Source organism: Nycticebus coucang, chromosome 2, assembly GCF_027406575.1.
Source record: "Nycticebus coucang isolate mNycCou1 chromosome 2, mNycCou1.pri, whole genome shotgun sequence".
Lineage (NCBI taxonomy): Eukaryota > Metazoa > Chordata > Mammalia > Primates > Lorisidae > Nycticebus > Nycticebus coucang.
This window is the reverse complement of record NC_069781.1, coordinates 169,926,135-169,949,603: the sequence shown is the minus strand read 5'-3', so window position 1 is coordinate 169,949,603 and position 23,469 is coordinate 169,926,135.

Sequence of the window (23,469 nt, the reverse complement as noted above, 5' to 3'; positions counted from 1 at the left end):
TAGATCCCCCCTTTTCCTCTCCCACTCCACATAACTAACGGTCTCCCATTTTGATAAATTGTTTTTATCCTGAAATTACATAAGTCGAAAGTATATGCTATGAATTTGCACTAGCTGCACGCACATTTGTAATCAGCATCCAGATCAAGAAGCAGAACGTTTTACTAGTGATTTGGAAGCTCTCTGTGCTCCTTTGCAGTCACTACCAACTCCCTCCCTCCATCTTGCTTCTAACATCATAGATTGATTCTGCCTGTTATTGAACTTTATATTAAGAGAATCATCTGGTATGCATTATTTTGTGTCTAGCTTCTTTCACTCAAAATTATGTTAGATTAATTATCAATGTATGTAATTATAGTTTATTCATTCTCATGGCTATAGAACAGGATCAGCAAAGTAAGGCCAGAGGGCCAAATATGGCCCATTGCTTGTGTTTGTATGCTTTATAAACTAAAGATTTTTATATCTTTAAATGGTTTTTAAAAATCAAAAGAAGGGTAATATTTTATGAGTTTTGAAAACTAGTATGAAATCCAAATTTCAATGCCCATAAACAAAGTTCTTTTTGACAAAATAGTCATGCTATTTTAAGTGTTATCTATGGCTGCTTTCATGCTAGAATAAAGTTGAGCAGTTATGATAGAAATCTTTATGGGCATACAAAGTCTAGCATATTTGTTATCTTATCCTTTACAGAAAAAATTTGGTGACTTCTGCTGTAAAGTATTCCATTGTGTAACTATACCATTATTTACCCATTCTACTATTGAAGGCATGTTTGAATTGTTTCACGTATTCAGTTCTTTTAAATGTATGCTGTAAACATTCTAGAACATGTCTTTGGTGAAGACTTACACGCCTTGTATGTCGTACATACATACGTACATACATACAGTGCAACTGCTGGATACAGGGAATGCATAGGTTTTGCTATGTAGTGACTGCCAGTTTTCTGTAGTGGTTTTAAATCAATTTACATTCCTACCAGCAGTGTATGAGAATTCCAAATGTTCTGTTTTGTGGTTAACTCTTGGTATTTTAGTTATTCTGGTTGTTTCAATTTGCAGTTTCTTTGCGTCTGATATGATTGAGCACCTTCTAAGGCAGCGGTTCTCAACCTGTGGGTTGCAACCCCTTTGTAACAATGAAAATACATCCTGCATATCAGATATTTACATTACAATTCATAACAGTAGCAAAATTACAGTTATGAAGTAGCAATGAAAATAATCTTATGGTTGGGGGCCACCACTGCATGAGGAACTGTATTAAAGGGTCGTGGCATTAGGAGGCATTAGGAAGGTTGAGAACCACTGTGCTAATGTTTATTGCCATTCAGGTATCCTCTTCTGTGAAATATCTATTTAAATCTTCTATCTATTTCTCTCTTGGGTTACCTAGCTATTTCTTGATTTGTGGGACTCATTTGTATACTATGAATACAAGTATTTTGCTAGACCAAATATTATAAATATCTTCTAAGCTATGGAATGACTTTTTATTTTTTTTAAGAGCATCTTTTGATGAAAAAACGTTCTTAATTTTATGTAGCTCAATAAATCCATTTTTCAAATAATTAGAACACTTTTCTTTTTCTGTTTAAGAAACATGACCTATCTCAAATACATAAAAATTATACATTCATTTAGATTTTTCATGTATACCAATATTTTGAATAATGACAACTGTTTTCTTCCAATGCATGTGCTTTGATTTTTTTTTCTTGCCTTATTAAACTGGCTAATTCCTCTAGTACAATGCTGATAGAAGTAATGATAGTATTTATCTTTATCTTATTTTGAATTCTGCTGTGGACTTCTATAGGATCCTCTTAATCAAATTAAGAAAGTTCCTTTCTATTCTAGTTTTTATTAAGAATGAGTATTAAAATTTATCAAAGACTTGACAAAATCTATCAGGATGATCACATGATTACTCTTTTTTCTGTTAATATAGTGAATTACAGTGAGTTGGAAATGTTAAACCACCTGTGCAATTATGACCAAGTATAATTTATACTTGGTCATAATTTATAATATTTTCTATATATTGCTAGATTCAACTTACTCACATTTTGTTTGGATTTTTATATCAAAGCTCATGAGAAAGACCAGTTAATAATTTTCTTTTATTGTATTATACTTGTTTGGTTTTGATATCACCTTCCTTACATTTTTGGAAAGTTTCTAGCGAAATCACAAGAGCTATTTTTGGCAAATTGCAAATTTTTAGTAGAAATTGAAGCTGCTATACTTTTATAAAAGTGGCATAAGAAGCCCTAATACTTGTGGGTTTTTCCTACTCTGCTCTAAGTTTCCCAAGTTTCATGACTCACTATTCCTCAGTACTAACTTCTTCTACCCAACCTTTTGAAAATTGTAAATTTTCTGAATTTCATTTTACTTCTTTGCATGGTGAATTCAATAGTCCACAGTAAGGGCTTTTGTCAGTGAATACATACTAGGCGATCACTATTTGCAAGAATAGGTATTAGGGAGGTTATAAGTAGCAGAAGATATATTTGCTACCCTGGATGAGTTTATGATTCAGTAAGTTAAAGCAGTCTCTTTTAAAAATTATAATTCAATTATGGAATTAAATTTAATTAAACTTCTTCATTCAAATTCATGAAGCTTCAAAAAAATGACTTCTAGTATAATGGAGAAAACAAGTAAATAAAAGAAAGATTGGAAATGAGGAAAAGCAGAAATTCATGGTACTACGAACAAATGCAATATTTTTAGCATTTATTGCGTTGTGAATTAGATAATTTTCAATATGCTGCATTCTCCTAGTTTCTTTACATAGTTGATATTTCTTATTAATTTCAGCTGTATATAAATTTTCATTTTTTATCTAAGATTTTCCAGAACATAACGATTTAGAAAACAGCTTCTATAGTTTCTATCCCTATAAAACAAGTGTAAACCTTAGAAAAATTTGAATGAATATATGAAATTAAGCTCAACCTATCAGATATGACATTAAACCATGACTCCCAACTCAGAAAGATGCTATTATATGTGTGATAACATCCCACGTCTTGATACAACTTTACCTTTCCAGGGGTGTCCAATCTTTTTTTTCTCTACTACACATTGGAAAAATAAGAGTTGTTGTGAGCCACACCTTTAATACACAAATACTAACAAACGCTGATTAGCCAAAAAAGGTCTGTGCATAATTTTCTTGCTATCTGACATCACAGATAAGCAAAAATGTCCTTACAAAATCAGCATGTGGCCCATGAGCCACAGGTTGGACTTCCCTGCAAATTATCCTCATCTCTAGTTATAGCATATGAGGTCTGACAATTAAGTTCGTGAACTCATCCTAGAAAAAGTGCTACATACCCCTCTTTGCTAAGTATCACTACAGTCATCTTGGAAGTACTCCCCTTAGGAAGCTGTGCACTGACACCAGTGCCTAGTCTACCCTTTAAAACAATTTTGGAATTCTTTTTCTGAAATGACCATGAGAACTGACATCATATGGCACACAAACACACAACAACAATGATAAACACCACTCAGCAAGACAGCACCCTACATCAAAATGAACACAGCTGTGAGATGCTGATGTACCAAGGTTATGAAATCTTACCAAGTTGTTCATATAGTTCTGCCAAAGTAAGAACACAGCAAGTTCTTAAATTTAATTGTCAAGACTGTGTAGGGCAGTAGCTTTGATAGTCATTCCAGAAAAAGAGTTCCAAAATTGCTGGGAAGGGCGGACCAGGCACTGGTGTTGGTGCATGGATTCCCAAAGGGCCTACTTCAAAGTGACCATGGTGATATTCAGCAATGAGGTATGTGGCGTTTTTTTCTAAGATGAGTTCATGAACTTAATTGTCTAGGCCTCCTCTATTAAGACTTATGCAAAAAATACTTTCAAATTTGCTCAAAGTACACAGGATTACTAATGCAGAATTGATCTGGTGCATTTAGTGCTAGACTGGGTTTAAAACCTGGTACCACCACTCACAAGGTCTGTAACGGTCAAGTTGTCACTGAGCCTCAGTTACTCAGTTACTCATGTATAAAATGAGGGCAGTGATGATAATGACCTCATATAGTTGTGAGGATTAAATAAGTTGAGACAAGTAAAGTACTTCTAGCTACATGGTAAGTGCTCAGTGAAGTGTCAGCTTTGTATAGGCCAACTAAGAACTCCTCCTTTTAAATATACTCAAGCAGCTGCTACACGTGCTGTTTTCATGTTGAAAGTCCTTTTCGACTTGTCCCATGAACATTCCTTTTCTTTTCATTCCTGAAGACTGTGTCTCTTTTAACTATTTAGTTCATATCCAGTCTTACTGTTTATTGTCTACTGTCTTTATTCTGTAACTTATTTTGAAACAATGCAAAAGCCTCTGCTTTGAAAATTTATCTCTAAAAGCTTACTTCTATTAGGAAATCTATACGTAAGCTAGCTCTATAGAGTTAAGTGGACATAAGCTAGAATTGAAGAAATAAAAAAAAAGGATATGTTAAAACTGGTTACAGTGTCAGGATTTCCCCAATTTTCTCTTGTTTGGCTAATCTAGAGTCACAGAGTAGAGCCAATATCTGTTCAATTAAAGAGTCAGTTAAAGAGCTGGCACTCAATGAATGTTTATCAGTCTGAGTTATGCAATTAAATGTGGAGTATATTAAAAATGAACTTTAAAAATAAGGCGTGGGACAGAAAAGAATTTTAATAAAAACTCAAAATCCTGAACAGTTCTTTTTCAGGTTGTGGTAATTTGTCATCACATGAGACTGGAGAGATTAAAGTGAACTGGTTTAAAGTCTTAAAATCTAAGCTGGGAGGCTTTCTTTAATCTTCATGCAAGACTGTTTAAAACTGTTGCAATTACAATTGAAGTACTACACAGTATTTATTTCTTTATAAAACTGCATTGTTATTTTGTAAAACATTAATTTTGTGAAGCATTCAGATACAGTCAAGGTTATGGGTTCTCTCAGGATGTCTATGTAAAAGCAGGAGTTAAGATGGGAAAGAGAATCTTTAATTATGGGCTGGGTCCTCACACTCTGAGAGCCGGCTTTAGACAATCATTCTTTCTATGGACATCATGTGGTGGCTTCGCTTTTTTTTTTTTTTTTTAACTGTTTAAGAATCTGAAGCATCCTGTGGTTTATTGATTCTTGTAACCACACACTCTGCCACTAGTGTTCATCACTGGTGTTTCTCCTGACTACAGCCTCTTGAGGAGAATGAAAGGTGGAAAATGTGACACAATAGTCTCAAATTGGATGACTCAGTTTAAATACCGAACAGGAAAAAAAATGTCTTAAACCACCACTAGAAACATTTTCCTTCCAATGGAACTGATCTTTGAAATCCTGCTTAGTCCAGCAAACAGGCAAAGAATTACTTAAGTAGACAATTTCAAACTTGCTGTGGTATGTCAGACGATCAGTTTTCCACAGGGTGATAAAAAATTTCTGGTTTAATTTTATCTAGCAGAGATTACTTGTCACTCAGCCTAAATATTGCCACTTGGATTTTAATCTTTCTTTATCCTTTAAGTTTACTGTTTAATGAAGTATTTCCAGAAATATTCTTCCATTAATATAAAATTCTCTTCACACACATCTTTTACAAGCCATTTTCCTCCTCAAGTCAATAATCTATCATGAATTCTATCCTTTACCCCTAAAACTACTTATGGAATTTATTTCTATTACAATTCTCTTATTTTCATTATTTCATTGGCTTTACAAACTTTGTAGATTTTAATATTTTAAAGATACACACATTCACACCCATACCTGTACATTCTTTGTAATACCACTCTGATGTATAGAGGTAGTATAACATTCTTATTAATTAAAAGTGGAAGCAATGAAGTTAGACTGCCTAGGTTTGAATTCAAACTCTGTTACTTAGTGGCTGTGTGAGCTTCGGCAATTTATTTAACCTTTTTGTGTTTTACTTTTCTCATTAGTAAAATGGTAGCTAATTATGATCTTATTTCAGGGTTGTGGTAAGGAGTAAATATATAAATACTTAAAAAACAAAGCATAGCTAATATTTATATTAATTTATTCATATATAAGTATTAACTATTATTGTTGTTTCATTAAATTCCCCACATTAGAAAGAAAAAATGGCTAATAGGCATGCTCTCTTCTCTCCAGCCAAAGTGATTCTTTTAAAACATAAGTCATATCAGGTCCTCCTCTGAACAAAATCCTTTAGTGGCATCCTTTCTCATTCAAAGTTAAAGCCAACACTAGGCCCTACTTGATCTGAACTCCCCCCCACCCTCACCCCTCTGCTCTCATTTCCTACTGTTCTTCCTCTCCCTTGCTGTACTCCAACCTCCACTGTCTCTTTGTTGTTTCTGGAATGTATCAGATATGTTCTCACTTTCAGGGCCTTATAATTGCTGCTTTTGCTAGCTGAAATATTCTTTCTCTAAAGTCACAAACCTTCCCTGACCACCCATTATAAAAGAGAAATCACCCAACCCTTGGCACGCTCCAACCCCTTTACCTTGATCTATTTGTCTTTATAGTACTTATTGTTAGTTACTCACCTAACATGAGTAACATAAATTTGTCTTTTGTGATAACAGAATCTATAGGGATTAACTAAATATGATGATTACTGATTGAAATTTTGTCCTAGTACTTTATTTTGCTGGTTTAGAAAACCATGAACATATTAGCAACATCTTTCAATTTTTAAGATGTATCAGGTCGAACCTTCATAAGGTGAGAATAGTCTATGTAATATTGAATTAACTGGATCTAAGCTTTTCTTACAGGAAGTAACAAAGAATTTTTTTAAGGTGTGTTTAAGGCTTATATATTACCAAATTAGTCGCCCCTTCAATAGATAACAAACACTCGACACACATACTTTTTCTAGTACTGAACTTCAACAAAGAGATCTTTCTATGTGAAGAAGGCTAGGGATAAAAGGGAAAAGAGAACTGGCTTCTACAGGAGAATTCTGAAAATGTTACCTCCCACTTTTTAAAAAAAAATCTGTGAGGATTTTTATGGTATAGAGACTTGGTTTAAGTCTCTCGTGTGTGTGCCCTTTGACTTAGAAACAGAATCAATTGAAATAAAGAAATGTGTTCTGCTTTTCATCAACAGATGAAAGAACATTAGACTAGCATCACATCTAGGGAAGAGAGAAATATTAGAACATATATAAAGAGAGATAAACAGCAAAAGAGAAGAAACAGTTGTCACGTGAGGCTCAGGCTGTAGGCTACGTAGGTCTCGGTATCTCAAATATAGAGATAAAAATTGAACAGTTAATAGCTAGGAGAAAATCACATAGGAGCAAACTGATTAAGTTTATATACACTGATGATCCTTTCTTTCATAAAGTTCTGTTATAATTTGTACTACACTTTTTTCTTTGGGGACTTCTATTCCTAAAATAAGCAAACTACATGTGGTTTCTGGGCTCATTAGCAAAATATTTTTCATATTAAAAACTAATAAATATTTCAAGCACAAAAATAAGTAGAAAAATGTCATGGACACCTATTTTTGTCAAATACAACATACTTCTGTGTTTGTTTAATTAAAAAAAAAAATAGGACATTATCGTCACAGTTTAAGCCTTGTGGGCAATCTCTCCTGACCTTATTTCCCTTCCTTCCTATCTCCTGAGATGTAAACTACATCCTTAATTTTATGTCCATCATTCCCATGCATGCTGTGTAAGTTTTAAAAGCTTATATTAATGCTAGTATACAAAGAATATGCTGCAATAATATTTTCATGCTCAACATTATGTTTTAGAATTTTATTCCTAATGATACACGTAGTTCTAGTTCATTTATCTTAATTGCTATATGTATTCCACTGAATGAATTCCCAAATTTACTCATCTATTCTCTTATTGATGGACAATTCGTGTTTCCCCATTTTCATATTTATTAACAATATAGCAATGAGCATTAATTTCATTGTGGTCACACATGAGTTTTATAAACGTATATTAGCATCTTCAGTTTTTCAGATTTTTCAATTATCAGTAAGATTAATCACTGATTCTTTAAACATCTATCCTTCTCTAGATTTTTTCCTCTATACTTTATGACTTTTATTGTTGTAAATGCAAGTTTTTTAATTATATAAACTTTTTGGTTTTGGTGATAGTACACGGCATGCTATCCATGTATAGCGCTAACTACATATAACAGAAAAGAAGAAAAGTCTCAAATCAATAATCTAAGTTCCACTTCAAGAACCTAGAAAGAGAAGAGCAAAATAAACCCCAAGCAAGCAGAAGAAAGGAAATAATAAAGAAAAAAGCAGAAATCAGTGGAATTGAAAACAAAAAAAAAAGGAACAAAATGTATAAAATGAAGGACTGTGTTTTGAAAACATCAATAAAACTGACACAACATTAACAATTACCAACATCAGGAATAAAAGAGGGAGTTTCACTTTATACTACTGAAAAAAAATCAAAGCTTTAATGAGAGAAGGCTATAGACAACTTTACACACATAAATTTGACAACTTACATGAAATGTACCAATTCCTCAAAAAATAAAATATGAAATAGATAATCTGAATAACCGACGAATATTAAAGAGATTTATCTTTCAATTTAAAAAACACCAAAGAAAAATCCTAAGCCTAGATTATTTCACTAAAGAATTATACCAAATATTTAAGGAATATTTAACACAAATTCTACTCAATCTATTCCAGAAAGTAGAAGAGAGGAGAGCATTTCCTAGTTCATTTTACAATGTCTGCCTTACACTGATTCCAAAACCAGAAAAAAAGAGGGGGAAGAAAGAAGGAAGAAAAGAAGGAAAACTACAAACCAATATCCCTTATTAATATGAACACAAAATGCATAACAAAAGATTAGAAATACAATTCAGCAATAAAGAAAACACATCATGACCAAGTTGGCTTTATTTATTTATTTATTTATTTTTATTGTTGGGGATTCATCGAGGGTACAATAAGCCAGTTACACTGATTGCAACTGTTAGGTAAAGTCCCTCTTGCAATCATGTCTTAGCCCCATAAAGTGTGACACACACTAAGGCCCCACCCCCTCCCTCCGTCCCTCTTTCTACTTCCCGCCCCCATAACCTTAACTGTCATTAATTGTCCTCATATCAAAATTGAGTACATAGGATTCATGCTTCTCCATTCTTGTGATGCTTTACTAAGAATAATGTCTTCCACTTCCATCCAGGTTAATACGAAGGATGTAAAGTCTCCATTTTTTTTAATGGCTGAATAGTATTCCATGGTATACATATACCACAGCTTGTTAATCCATTCCTGGGTTGGTGGGCATTTAGGCTGTTTCCACATTTTGGCAATTGTAAATTGAGCTGCAATAAACAGTCTAGTACAAGTGTCCTTATGATAAAAGGATTTTTTTCCTTCTGGGTAGATGCCCAGTAATGGGATTGCAGGATCGAATGGGAGGTCTAGGTTGAGTGCTTTGAGGTTTCTCCATACTTCCTTCCAGAAAGCTTGTACTAGTTTGCAGTCCCACCAGCAGTGTAAAAGTGTTCCCTTCTCTCCACATCCACGCCAGCATCTGCAGTTTTGAGATTTTGTGATGTGGGCCATTCTCACTGGGGTTAGATGATATCTCAGGGTTGTTTTGATTTGCATTTCTCTAATATATAGAGATGATGAACATTTTTTCATGTTTTTGTTAGCCATTCATCTGTCATCTTTAGAGAAAGTTCTATTCATGTCTCTTGCCCATTGATATATGGGATTGTTGGCTTTTTTCATGTGGATTAATTTGAGTTCTCTATAGATCCTAGTGATCAAGCTTTTGTCTGATTGAAAATATGCAAATATCCTTTCCCATTGTGTAGGTTGTCTCTTTGCTTTGGTTATTGTCTCCTTAGCTGTACAGAAGCTTTTCAGTTTAATGAAGTCCCATTTGTTTATTTTTGTTGTTGTTGCAATTGCCATGGCAGTCTTCTTCATGAAGTCTTTCCCCAGGCCAATATCTTCCAGTGTTTTTCCTATGCTTTCTTGGAAGATTTTTATTGTTTCATGCCTTAAATTTAAGTCCTTTATCCATCTTGAATCAATTTTTGTGAGTGGGGAAAGGTATGGGTCCAGTTTCAGTCTTTTACATGTAGACATCCAGTTCTCCCAACACCATTTATTGAATAGGGAGTCTTTCCCCCAAGGTAAGTTCTTGTTTGGTTTATCGAAGATTAGGTGGTTGTAAGATGTTAGTTTCATTTCTTGGTGTTCAATTCGATTCCAAGTGTCTATGTCTCTGTTTTTGTGCCAGTACCATGCTGTCTTGACCACTATGGCTTTGTAGTACAGACTAAAATCTGGAATGCTGATGCCCCCAGCTTTATTTTTGTTACTAAGAACTGCCTTAGCTATACGGGTTTTTTTCCGGTTCCATACAAAACGCAGAATCATTTTTTCCAAATCTTGAAAGTACGATGTAGGTACTTTGATAGGAATGGCATTGAATAGGTAGATTGCTTTGGGAAGTACAGACATTTTAACAATGTTGATTCTTCCCATCCATGAGCATGGTATGTTCTTCCATTTGTTAATATCCTCTGCTATTTCCTTTCTGAGGATTTCATAGTTTTCTTTATAGAGGTCCTTCACCTCCTTCGTTAGGTATATTCCTAGGTATTTCATTTTCTTTGACACTATGGTGAAGGGAGTTGTGTCCTTAATTAGCTTCTCATCTTGACTGTTATTGGTGTATACAAAGGCTACTGACTCGTGGACATTGATTTTATATCCTGAAACATTACTGTATTTTTTGATGACTTCTAGGAGTCTTGTGGTTGAGTCTTTGGGGTTCTCTAAGTATAAGATCATGTCGTCAGCAAAGAGGGAGAGTTTGACCTCCTCTGCTCCCATTTGGATTCCCTTTATTTCCTTGTCTTGCCTAATTGTATTGGCTAGAACTTCCAGCACTATGTTGAATAGTAAAGGTGACAGAGGACAACCTTGTCTGGTTCCAGTTCTAAGAGGAAAAGTTTTCAGTTTTACTCCATTCAGTAAAATATTGGCTGTGGGTTTGTCATAGATAGCTTCAATCAGTTTTAGAAATGTGCCACCTATGCCTATACTCTTCAGTGTTCTAATTAGAAAAGGATGCTGGATTTTATCAAATGCTTTTTCTGCATCTATTGAGAGGATCAGGTGATATTTATTTTTGCCTCTGTTAATATGGTGGATAACGTTTATGGACTTGCGTATGTTAAACCAGCCTTGCATCCCTCCAAGTTGGCTTTATTAAAGGGATGCAACAATTCTTCACTATTTAAAAAGCCATTGTCATACGCCACCATATTAACAGGCTAGATCCTATTTAGCAATTTTTCCTTTCATAGATCCTGTTTCTGATCTCAAGTCTAAGAATACTTTGGCTAGGCTTAGATCTGGATGTAGGAGCAATCCAGTTTCTCTGCATCCTGAGCAGCATTTGGTGGTGTTCCTAGTTTTTATTTTAGCCATTCTTATAGCTGAATGGTGATGTCTTACTGTGGTTTTAATTATCATTTCCCTAATAGCTCCTGGCTAATAATACTGAATATCTTTGCAGGTGCTTATTTGCCATTTATATATCTTCTTTAGTGAAATATCTCTTCATGTCTGATGCCTGTATTCTAATTGGATTGTATACCTTTTTTTTAATTGTTGAGTTTGAGTTGTTTATATACAAGCAGCCCCCAGATTTCAAACGAGATAGGTTCTGTAGGTTTATTCTTAAGTTGGATTTGTATGTAAGTTGAAACAGGTACATTTACCTATTACCTTTAATGGCCTCTGTTCATAAATGTAAGTCGAAGGTCAGTTGTAGGTTTATAATTCAGGGACTTCCTGTAGTCTAGATAGTAGACTTTTGTCAAATATTTTCTCCCACTTTGAATCTTCCCTTTTCATCTTCTTGTTATGGTCTTTGGCAGGGCAAAAGTTTTTAATTTTGGTAAGATCCTATTTAGCAATTTTTCCTTTCATAGATCCTGTTTCTGATCTCAAGTCTAAGAATACTTTGGCTAGGCTTAGATCTGGAAATATTTCCCAGTGTTTTTTCTAAATTTTAATAGTGTTGTGGGTTATTCAAAATACAAGTCCTGTGTGTGTTTTCATAGATTTACTCCTAAATATTTCACTTTTTAAGGGATTGTTAATGGTATTGTATTTAAAAAAAATTGGTGTCATATATTCATTACTAGAATATACAAGTAAAAATCGATTCTTATATGTTTATCTAGTAACTTGCTGAACTCACTAGTTTTAGGAGATTTTTCTTTTTTTTAGATTCCTTGAGAGTTTTGTGCCTAGATAATTATGTCATCTATAAACAAGGATAGTTTTACTTCTTCTTTTCCAAAGTGTACTCTTTTTGTTTTTTTTGTTTGTTTGTTTTTTTTGCAGTTTTTGGCCGGGGCTGGGTTTGAACCCGCCACCTCCAGCACATGGGGCCAGCACCCCACTCCCTTGAGCCACAGGTGCCGCCCATGTGTACGCTAAAATAGAAAAAAATTATTCTAAAAAAACAAACAAAAAATAAAAAAAAGAAAAAAAATTATTCTAAAATTCATATGGAAAGCCAAAGAATTAGAACAGCTACCCTTTTGGGTTCCCAACTTTAAGGAAATATTTATGTGGGCAGTTCCTGGATTTTGGTTCCTGTTTATTACACCTGGGAAAGTGTAAGGGAATTCAATTCAGTTCAATTCAATTTACCATGTCTTCAAGGAATAAGCTGGCTGTGTTTTGCCTATTTTGTAATCAGCTCCATAAGCAAGAAAACATTTTCTTTTTTATGTAACTTTTTATAGTTCTCTTATGTTTCAAGTTCCCAGGCCAGTGAGATTTGCTGACCAGAACTTTGTAACTTTCTGTTGTACTGATGTATTCCCTTCTGAGTTTCTTTCCCAGGAAAGGCAGAACCTCCTTGTAGCCATGAGATAACACCATCTATTTGTCCAGAAAAGACAAGTGAAATGCCATCACAGATTCTGCCCAAAGACCCACTGAGCCTGTGTACAAGGCTGAAAAGAATGACTAGGATTAACCCCTAGCTCATTATAATACTGCAATTGTGGCCTGGGAGGGGCTTATCCGCCATGTTTTGTTCATGGGATGTATGTGCTAGCATGATTCCTCACTACCCTTGTGTGCCCTGCACTCCGCCTCAAACACGTAATGATGACCATCACTCCCCTCAAGGATTAGTCACCTCCATAAAACCCCTGACCCTGCTGGTCAGGGAGGCAGATTTAGGGCAGTCTGTGCCTCACCCTCCCAGTAGATGTATCTCCTGCAGTAAATCCTTTCTCCCTTGACAAGTCTCATTGTTTCTGTCATTGGCTTTCTGTGCTGTGGGTTCATTAACAACTTGACTTAGCTTCTTGCTTTCATGTATTTTTAGGCTTGAATTTCCCTTACTTTCTTACCACAGATATAAAAATTCTTATCATTAAAAAAAATTGTTTTAGTGGGAAGTTGGTGTTAGTACCTAGTTACTAACCACATTTCCAGAAATAAAATAAATCTACATTATCTTTACTCCACTCTTTTCCCTTCATACATACTGGTTTGAAAATTATACTTTGAAATTTTATTTTATTTTTTATTTCAGATTAATATGAGAGTACAAACGATTAGGTTACAATGTTTGCATTTGTTAGGTCAAGTCCCTATTGTAGTTGTGTCCCCCCCCCAGGAGGTGTGCCCATATAACCTTACACTGTGCCCATTAGGAGGGAGCACACCAATCCCACGCCCTGCTCTCCTCCTCTTGCCCTCCTTCCAACTTGAATTGAATCAAATTTTTCTCTTGTGTGGACATGAATTAGTTCATCTACTGAGTTAGTATTAGTATTGAGTATATTGGATACTAGCTTTTCCATTCTGGTGATACTTTACTAAGAAGAGTGTGTTTCAACTCCAACCAGGTGAATACAAAAGATGTGAAATCTGAAATTTTACTTTTTAAGAGACATATTTAAAGCTTTTACCATTGAAAACTGACCTAAAATCTAAGGTCAATCAATATATCTTCTTTTCACATAATACAAGGAATTTCAGACTCTCAAGACAAAATCTTCCTTTGTACGTAGTATTATTTTCCAGCATTTTATTTTCACTCTTATTTTCCTTTAAAAACAAAACTTTTCATTTAAGAACAACTACTTTTGGGGGTTGGGGGTCCTGGTTCAATTACTTGGCTGGACTGGAACTAAGGTACAGTAAGAATCAAAAGCGAAAGTGGGTGGCAACTGAAAGGAAAACTGGAGCAGCACAGGCAGCTGGACTAGAAAATAAAAATAACTTGCAAAGGGTGGTGCCTGTGGCTCAAAGGAGTAGGGTGCCAGCCCCATATGCTGGAGGTGGCGGGTTCAAACCCAGCCCTGGCCAAACACTGCAAAAAAAAAAAAAAAAAGAAAGAAAGAAAAAGAAAAAGAAACTTGCAAAAGCTTTAACAAAGAGAAATTTTATTTAAGAAAAAGAGAAAGCTAAGAGCACTTCCAGGGAGAGCTGGAAGTGGGTCCCTCACAAGAGTGATAAGAAGTGAGAGAGGCAGAGCAGCAAAGTCCTTGCAGCAGTAAAATACCCTTTCTGTCCGTTTGAAATTGGTTGTAAGTCTTTCATTGGTCCCCCTGCATGGTGGGGCATTAGTGCCCTATTCCATTGGTCATTGATTATTGTCCTTTTCTACTGGCCATTGGTTACTTAGGTTATCTCATAATGTACATTCTTTTCCCTTTGGGGGGAGAATTGCTGAGTGGTGGATGTTCCTATGGGCCCTCCAGACTTCCTTGTTCAGCCAGCCAGACTTTCCTCCCATTCCATTGAAACCCCTTTTCTCATGTTCCTTCTCAACTTTAGATTCACAGGAATTCCAAAGGTGGTGTGGGACAATCCAAATACACTTCAGTTTCCCCCAATTGTTATGTCTTAAATAACTATGAAAAATACCCAAACCGGGAAATTGACATTAGTATGAGTGTGTGTAGTTATAAGTCATTTTGCCACATTAAATTCCTGTAACCACCACTGCACTCATAGTACAGAACGTTCTGTTATCACAAAATTCTTTCTCATGTTCTCTCTTTATACTTCCCCCACTTCACTCCATCCCTCCCCCCACCTACCATCTTTACCTCCTGGCAACCACTAATGCTCTCTTTATCACTATAATTTTGTCATTTTAAGGATGTTATGTCAATGGAAATGTTCTTGTGTAACCTTTTGAGATGGACCATTTTTCATTTTTTTTTATTGTTGGGGATTCATTGAGGGTACAATAAGCCAGGTTACACTGATTGCAATTGTTAGGTAAAGTCCCTCTTGCAATCATGTCTTGACCCCATAAAGTGTGACACACACCAAGGCCCCACCCCCCTCCCTCCGTCCCTCTTTCTGCTTTTCCTCCGCCCCCATAACCTTAACTGTCATTAATTGTCCTCATATCAAAATTGAGTACATAGGATTCATGCTTCTCCATTCTTGTGATGCTTTACTAAGAATAATGTCTTTCACTTCCATCCAGGTTAATACAAAGGATGTAAAGTCTCCATTTTTTTTAATGGCTGAATAGTATTCCATGGTATACATATACCATAGCTTGTTAATCCATTCCTGGGTTGGTGGGCAATTAGGCTGTTTCCACATTTTGGCAATTGTAAATTGAGCTGCAATAAACAGTCTAGTACAAGTGTCCTTATGATAAAAGGATTTTTTTCCTTCTGGGTAGATGCCCAGTAATGGGATTGCAGGATCAAATGGGAGGTCTAGCTTGAGTGCTTTGAGATTTCTCCATACTTCCTTCCAGAAAGGTTGTACTAGTTTGCAGTCCCACCAGCAGTGTAAAAGTGTTCCCTTCTCTCCACGTCCACGCCAGCATCTGCAGTTTTGAGATTTTGTGATGTGGGCCATTCTCACTGGGGTTAGATGATATTTCAGGGTTGTTTTGATTTGCATTTCTCTAATATAAAGAGATGATGAAGATTTTTTCATGTGTTTGTTAGCCATTCGTCTGTCATCTTTAGAGAAGGTTCTATTCATGTCACTTGCCCATTGATATATGGGGTTGTTGGCTTTTTTCATGTGGATTAATTTGAGTTCTCTATAGATCCTAGTGATCAAGCTTTTGTCTGATTGAAAATATGCAAATATCCTTTCCCATTGTGTAGGTTGTCTCTTTGCTTTGGTTATTGTCTCCTTAGCTGTACAGAAGCTTTTCAGTTTAATGAAGTCCCATTTGTTTAGTTTTGTTGTTGTTGCAATTGCCATGGCAGTCTTCTTCATGGAGTCTTTCCCCAGGCCAATATCTTCCAGTGTTTTTCCTATGCTTTCTTTGAGGATTTTTATTGTTTCATGCCTTAAATTTAAGTCCGTTATCCACCTTGAATCAATTTTTGCGAGTGGGGAAAGGTGTGGGTCCAGTTTCAGTCTTTTACATGTAGACATCCAGTTCTCCCAAAACCATTTATTGAATAGGGAGTCTTTCCCCCAAGGTATGTTCTTGTTTGGTTTATCGAAGATTAGGTGGTTGTAAGATGTTAGTTTCATTTCTTGGTTTTCCATTCGATTCCAAGTGTCTATGTCTCTGTTTTTGTGCCAGTACCATGCTGTCTTGAGCACTATGGCTTTCTAGTACAGACTAAAATCTGGTATGCTGATGCCCCCAGCTTTATTTTTATTACTAAGAACTACCTCAGCTATACGGGGTTTTTTCCAGTTCCATACAAAACACAGAATCACTTTTTCCAAATCTTGAAAGTACGATGTTGGTATTTTGATAGGAATGACATTGAATAGGTAGATTGCTTTGGGAAGTATAGACATTTTAACAATGTTGATTCTTCCCATCCATGAGCATGGTATGTTCTTCCATTTGTTAATATCCTCTGCTATTTCTTTTCTGAGGATTTCATAGTTTTCTTTTTTTTTTTATTTTATTGTTGGGGATTCATTGAGGGTACAATAAGCCAGGTTACACTGATTGCAATTGTTAGGTAAAGTCCCTCTTGCAATCATGTCTTGCCCCCAGAAAGTGTGACACACACCAAGGCCCCACCCCCCTCCTTCTGTCCCTCTTTCTGCTCCCCCCCCATAACCTTAGTTGTCATTAATTGTCCTCATATCAAAATTGAGTACATAGGATTCATGCTTCTCCATTCTTGTGATGCTTTACTAAGAATAATGTCTTCCACTTCCATCCAGGTTAATACGAAGGATGTAAAGTCTCCATTTTTTTTAATGGCTGAATAGTATTCCATGGTATATATATACCACAGCTTGTTAATCCATTCCTGGGTTGGTGGGCATTTAGGCTGTTTCCACATTTTGGCGATTGTAAATTGAGCTGCAATAAACAGTCTAGTACAAGTGTCCTTATGATAAAAGGATTTTTTTCCTTCTGGGTAGATGCCCAGTAATGGGATTGCAGGATCCAATGGGAGGTCTAGCTTGAGTGCTTTGAGGTTTCTCCATACTTCCTTCCAGAAAGCTTGTACTAGTTTGCAGTCCCACCAGCAGTGTAAAAGTGTTCCCTTCTCTCCACGTCCACGCCAGCATCTGCAGTTTTGAGATTTTGTGATGTGGGCCATTCTCACTGGGGTTAGATGATATTTCAGGGTTGTTTTGATTTGCATTTCTCTAATATATAGAGATGATGAAGATTTTTTCATGTGTTTGTTAGCCATTCGTCTGTCATCTTTAGAGAAAGTTCTATTCATGTCTCTTGCCCATTGATATATGGGATTGTTGGCTTTTTTCATGTGGATTAATTTGAGTTCTCTATAGATCCTAGTGATCAAGCTTTTGTCTGATTGAAAATATGCAAATATCCTTTCCCATTGTGTAGGTTGTCTCTTTGCTTTGGTTATTGTCTCCTTAGCTGTACAGAAGCTTTTCAGTTTAATGAAGTCCCATTTGTTTAGTTTTGTTGTTGTTGCAATTGCCATGGCAGTGTTCTACATGGAGTCTTTCCCCAGGCCAATATCTTCCAGTGTTTTTCCTATGCTTTCTTGGAGGATTTTTGTTGTTTCATGCCTTAAATTTAAGTCCTTTATCCATCTTGAATCAATTTTTGTGAGTCTTTTACATGCAGACATCCAGTTCTCCCAACACCATTTATTGAATAGGGAGTCTTTCCCCCAAGGTAAGTTCTTATTTGGTTTATCGAAGATTAGGTGGTTGTAAGATGTTAGTTTCATTTCTTGGTGTTCAATTCGATTCCAAGTGTCTATGTCTCTGTTTTTGTGCCAGTACCATGCTGTCTTGACCACTATGGCTTTGTAGTACAGACTAAAATCTGGAATGCTGATGCCCCCAGCTTTATTTTTGTTACTAAGAACTGCCTTAGCTATACGGGTTTTTTTCCGGTTCCATACAAAACGCAGAATCATTTTTTCCAAATCTTGAAAGTATGATGTTGGTATTTTGATAGGAATGACATTGAATAGGTAGATTGCTTTGGGAAGTATAGACATTTTAACAACGTTGATTCTTCCCATCCATGAGCATGGTATGTTCTTCCATTTGTTAATATCCTCTGCTATTTCCTTTCTGAGGATTTCATAGTTTTCTTTATAGAGGTCCTTTACCTCCTTCGTTAGGTATATTCCTAGGTATTTCATTTTCTTTGAAAGTATGGTGAAGGGAGCTGTGACCTTAATTAGCTTCTCATCTTGACTGTTATTGGTGTATACAAATGCTACTGACTTGTGGACATTGATTTTATATCCTGAAACATTACTGTATTTTTTGATGACTTCTAGGAGTCTTGTGGTTGATTCTTTGGGGTTCTCTAAGTATAAGATCATGTCGTCAGCAAAGAGGGAGAGTTTGACCTCCTCTGCTGCCATTTGGATTCCCTTTATTTCCTTGTCTTGCCTAATTGTATTGGCTAGATCTTCCAGCACTATGTTGAATAGTAAAGGTGACAGAGGACAACCTTGTCTGGTTCCGGTTCTAAGAGGAAAAGCTTTCAGTTTTACTCCATTCACTAAAATATTAGCTGTGGGTTTGTCATAGATAGCTTCAATCAGTTTTAGAAATGTGCCACCTATGCCTATACTCTTCAGTGTTCTAATTAGAAAAGGATGCTGGATTTATCAAATGCTTTTTCTGCATCTATTGAGAGGATCATGTGATCTTTATTTTTGCCTCTGCTAATATGGTGGATAACGTTTATGGACTTGGGTATGTTAAACCAGCCCTGCATCCCTGGGATGAAGCCTACTGGATCATGATGAATGACTTTTTTGATGATAAGCTGTAATCTATTGGCTAGGATTTTGTTGAGAATTTTTGCATCTATTTCCATGAGTGAGGTTGGTCTGAAATTCTCCTTTTTGGTTGGGTCTTTTTCTGGTTTTGGTATCAGGGTGATGTTTGCTTCATAGAATGTGTTGGGGAGGATTCCTTCTTCTTCAATTTTTTGGAATAGTTTCTGCAGTACAGGAATAAGCTCTTCCTTGAAAGTTTGATAGAATTCTGGTGTGAAGCCATCTGGACCAGGGCATTTTTTTGTTGGAAGATTTTTTATTGTTTCTTTGATCTCAGTGCTTGAAATTGGTCTGTTCAGGAGCTCTATTACTTCCTGGCTGAGTCTAGGGAGAGGGTGTGATTCCAAATATTGATCCATTTCCTTCACATTGTCAAATTTCTGGGCATACAGTTTCTGGTAGTATTCAGAGATGATCTCTTGTATCTCTGTGGGATCAGTTGTTATTTCCTCTTTATTATTTCTGATTGAGGTTACTAGAGATTTTACTTCTCTATTTCTTGCTAGTCTGGCCAATGGTTTATCTATTTTATTTATTTTTTTCAAAAAACCAACTCCTTGTTTCATTAATTTTCTGAATGATTCTTTTGTTTTCAATTTCATTGATCTCTGATTTGATTTCGGATATTTCCTTTCTTCTACTGAGTTTAGGCTTAGATTGTTCTTCTTTTTCCAATTCCATAAGATGGCTTGTGAGATTGTTGATGCGCTCCCTTTCTGTTTTTCAAATATAGGCATCTAAAGTGATGAATTTTCCTCTCAAAACTGCTTTTGCAGTATCCCACAGGTTTTGGTAGCTTGTGTCTTCATTGTTCTTATGCTCAAGGAAGTTATTGATTTCCTGTTTTATTTCTTCCTGCACCCATCTGTTATTCAACAGAAGATTGTTTAATTTCCACGCCTTTGTGTGGGGTCGAGCATTTTTGTTAGAGTTGAGTTCCACCTTTAGTGCCTTATGGTCTGAGAAGATACAAGGTAAAATTTCAATTCTTTTGATTCTGTTGATATTTGTTTTGTGTCCCAGTATATGATCAATTTTGGAGAATGTTGCACGGGGTGATGAGAAGAATGTATATGCTTTATCTTTGGGATGGAGCGTTCTATATGCGTCTATCAAGCACAGTTGTTCTAGGGTCTCATTCAAATCTCTTATATCTTTGTTTAATTTCTGATTAGAGGATCAGTCCGGCTCTGCAAGAGGAGTGTTAAAGTCCCCTGTTGTTATGGTATTATCAGATATCATATTGCTCAGACTGAGTAAGGTCTGTTTCAAGAATCTGGGAGCATTTCAATTGGGTGCATAAATATTTAGAATTGAAACATCTTCTTGTATTTTTCCCTTGACCAATATAAAGTGACTATCTTTGTCTTTTTTGACTTTAGTTGCTTTAAATCCACATGAATCTGAAAATAAGATTGCAACTCCTCTTTTCTTCTGAATGCCATTTGCCTGAAAAATTGTCTTCAAACCCTTGACTTGGAGCTTTAATTTGTCTTTTGAAGCCAGGTGTGTTTCTTGCAGACAGCAAATGGATGCCTTGTGTTTTTTAATCCAGTCAGCCAATCTATGTCTCTTCAGTGGGGAATTGAAGCCATTAACATTTATTGAGATAATTGATAAGTGTGGTAGTATTCTATTCATCTTATTTTGAGTCCATTGCTTAGTTTTATCTTTTGCATCAGTGTGGAGGTTAGGTTCTGTCCTTTAATTTCTGAGTTCTTACTTTGCTGCTGATCCATTGTGGTGGTCAGTGTGCAGAACAGGTTGAAGTATTTCCTGTAGAGCTGGTCTTGTTGTGGCGAATTTTCTCAATGTTTGTATATCCGTAAATGATTTGATTTCTCCATCAATTTTTAAGCTTAGCTTACCAAGGTACCGAATTCTGGGCTGGAAATTATTCTGTTCAAGTAGATTAAAGGTAGATGACCATTGTCTTCTTGCTTGGAAAGTTTCATTAGAGAAGTCTGCGGTCACTCTGATGGATTTGCCCCTGTAGGTCAACTGGTGCTTACTCCTGGCAGCTTGCAGAATCTTTTCTTTTGTCTTGACTTTGGACAGGTTCATCACAATGTGTCTTGGAGAAGCTCGGTTAGAGTTGAGGCGACCTGGGGTCCGATAGCCCTCTGAAAGCAGTGTGTCAGAATCTTTGGTGATATTTGGGAAATTTTCTTTTATAATAGTCTCTAGTATGCCTTCCATTCCTCTGGGGCATTCTTCTTGAGTCATTCTTCATTCTTCTTGAGTCATTCGTATGACTCGTATGTTGGAACGCTTCATAAAGTTCCACAATTCTGACAGTGAACTTTCTGCTTTCTGTCTCTTCTTTTCTGCCTCTTTTACTATCTGAGTTATCTCAAGAACTTTGTCTTCTACCTCTGAAATTCTTTCTTCTGCATGGTCTAACCTGTTGCTGATACTTTCCATTGCATCCTTAAGTTCCCTAATTGACTGTTTCAGTTCCTTCAGCTCTGCTATATCCTTTTTATATTCTTCATATCGTTCATCTCTTATTTGATTCTGTTTTTGGATTTCCTTTTGGTTATTTTCCACTTTATTAGCAGTTTCCTTCATTGTTTCCATCATTTCTTTCATTGTTTTCATCATATGTATTCTAAATTCCCTTTCTGTCATTCCTAACATTTCTTTATAGGTGGAATGCTCTGCAGTAGCTATCTCATGGTCCCTTGGCGGGGTTGTTCTGGACGGGTTCTTCATGTTGCCTGGAGTTTTCTGCTGGTTCTTCCTCATGGGTGATTTCTTTTATCTGTTTCCTAGCCCTAATTTTCCTTTCACTTCCTCTTGCTCTTTAAGTTCTCGTGCCTGTGGACTAAGGGTTCGATGAGTCCTTTTGGTACAGGACCAGAAGGGTGAGAATGTTGAAGAGCAAGAAAGGGATGAAAGAAAGGAGGACCGAGTGAAAAGAAAAAAAAAAAAAAGAGAGAGAAAGGAGAGGGGTGGGTAAAAGGAATATTGACAAAAAGAAGAGAGGCACAGAAAGATGGAGGCAGAGCAATATATGTGTACAGTAGGGTACTTTGACACAACCTTTAAAAAAACCACCTTCTGGGTGTGCCCAGTTGGGTGGGTCCCTTGAGGTCAGCAGCTCTTTGCTAACCTGATCAGACATAGTATCCCACCTCCACCAAGTAGAGAGGAAAGACAAAAATGCTATAAATCAAACCAAAACAAGCAAACAGAAAGCTTTACAGGATAAAATTGGGTGAAAAACCGAATAATAGTGGTAGAAACACTAGCAAAAATGAAGTTCTAGTTATTAAAAAAGGCAGCAATGGGAAATTATAATTAAACTAAAAAAATTGAGAAAGAAAAAAGATCTTTACAGAAAATGTTGAAATTAAAAAACAAAACAACATCAACAACCTCAAAATAAACAAAAAAAAACAACCGAACCAAAAAAAAAAAAAAACAGAAAAAACAAGACACAACCAATAACAAAGCAGTATGTATATGTTGTTGAATATTGTCTGGGCAACATGTGGTCTTCTCGGGTATGAGATGTTAATCACAGTTCTGATACGACTGGAGGCTGCTGATTTCTCAAACCCCAGCAGGTAGATACCCTAAATCTCTCTTCAGCCTACTTAAAAGGCACTTTGAACTTGTAAACTTGCTGAGCAGAAGCTTTCCCAGGAAGTGCTTGTCGCTGGAATCACTGCTGAAGTGGCTATCCACTTACCCAGTGTGCCAAAACCCGTCTCACTCTGCCCCTGAGGATTAGGGCTGCAAGGCGGCTCAGACCCCACCCTTAGGCTACTCGGTCGCTGGGTTACCAGCTCCCACCCCATTCTAGCTCTGCGACCCTGAGGGCAGAGCTTGCCAGGGCAGATCACTCACAATGGCTCCCTGTGGCCCATAGCCAAACACTATTAGCTCTGTCTGGCTCAGCGGCTCAGACTGGGCCCTAGACAACGGCCAAAGTTCTCCACATTCCCGCTCAGGCTCTCCCCAAGGCAGTTCAACTGAGTGCCAAGTCCAAAGACACGAAAACAGTTCACAGGCAAGGCCTTTCTGGTTTGCAGTCTCACTGCTACTGAACTTACAGTTGCGGGTGGGTTTAGACAGATTGAACACATGCGACCACTTGCCAGTTTTCCACTGTTTTAGCCCTTCTCTTGGGATCCATAAGTCTCTCGCTGACTCTCTGTATCCTCAAAGGGGTGATGATAGGCAGATCCCACCAG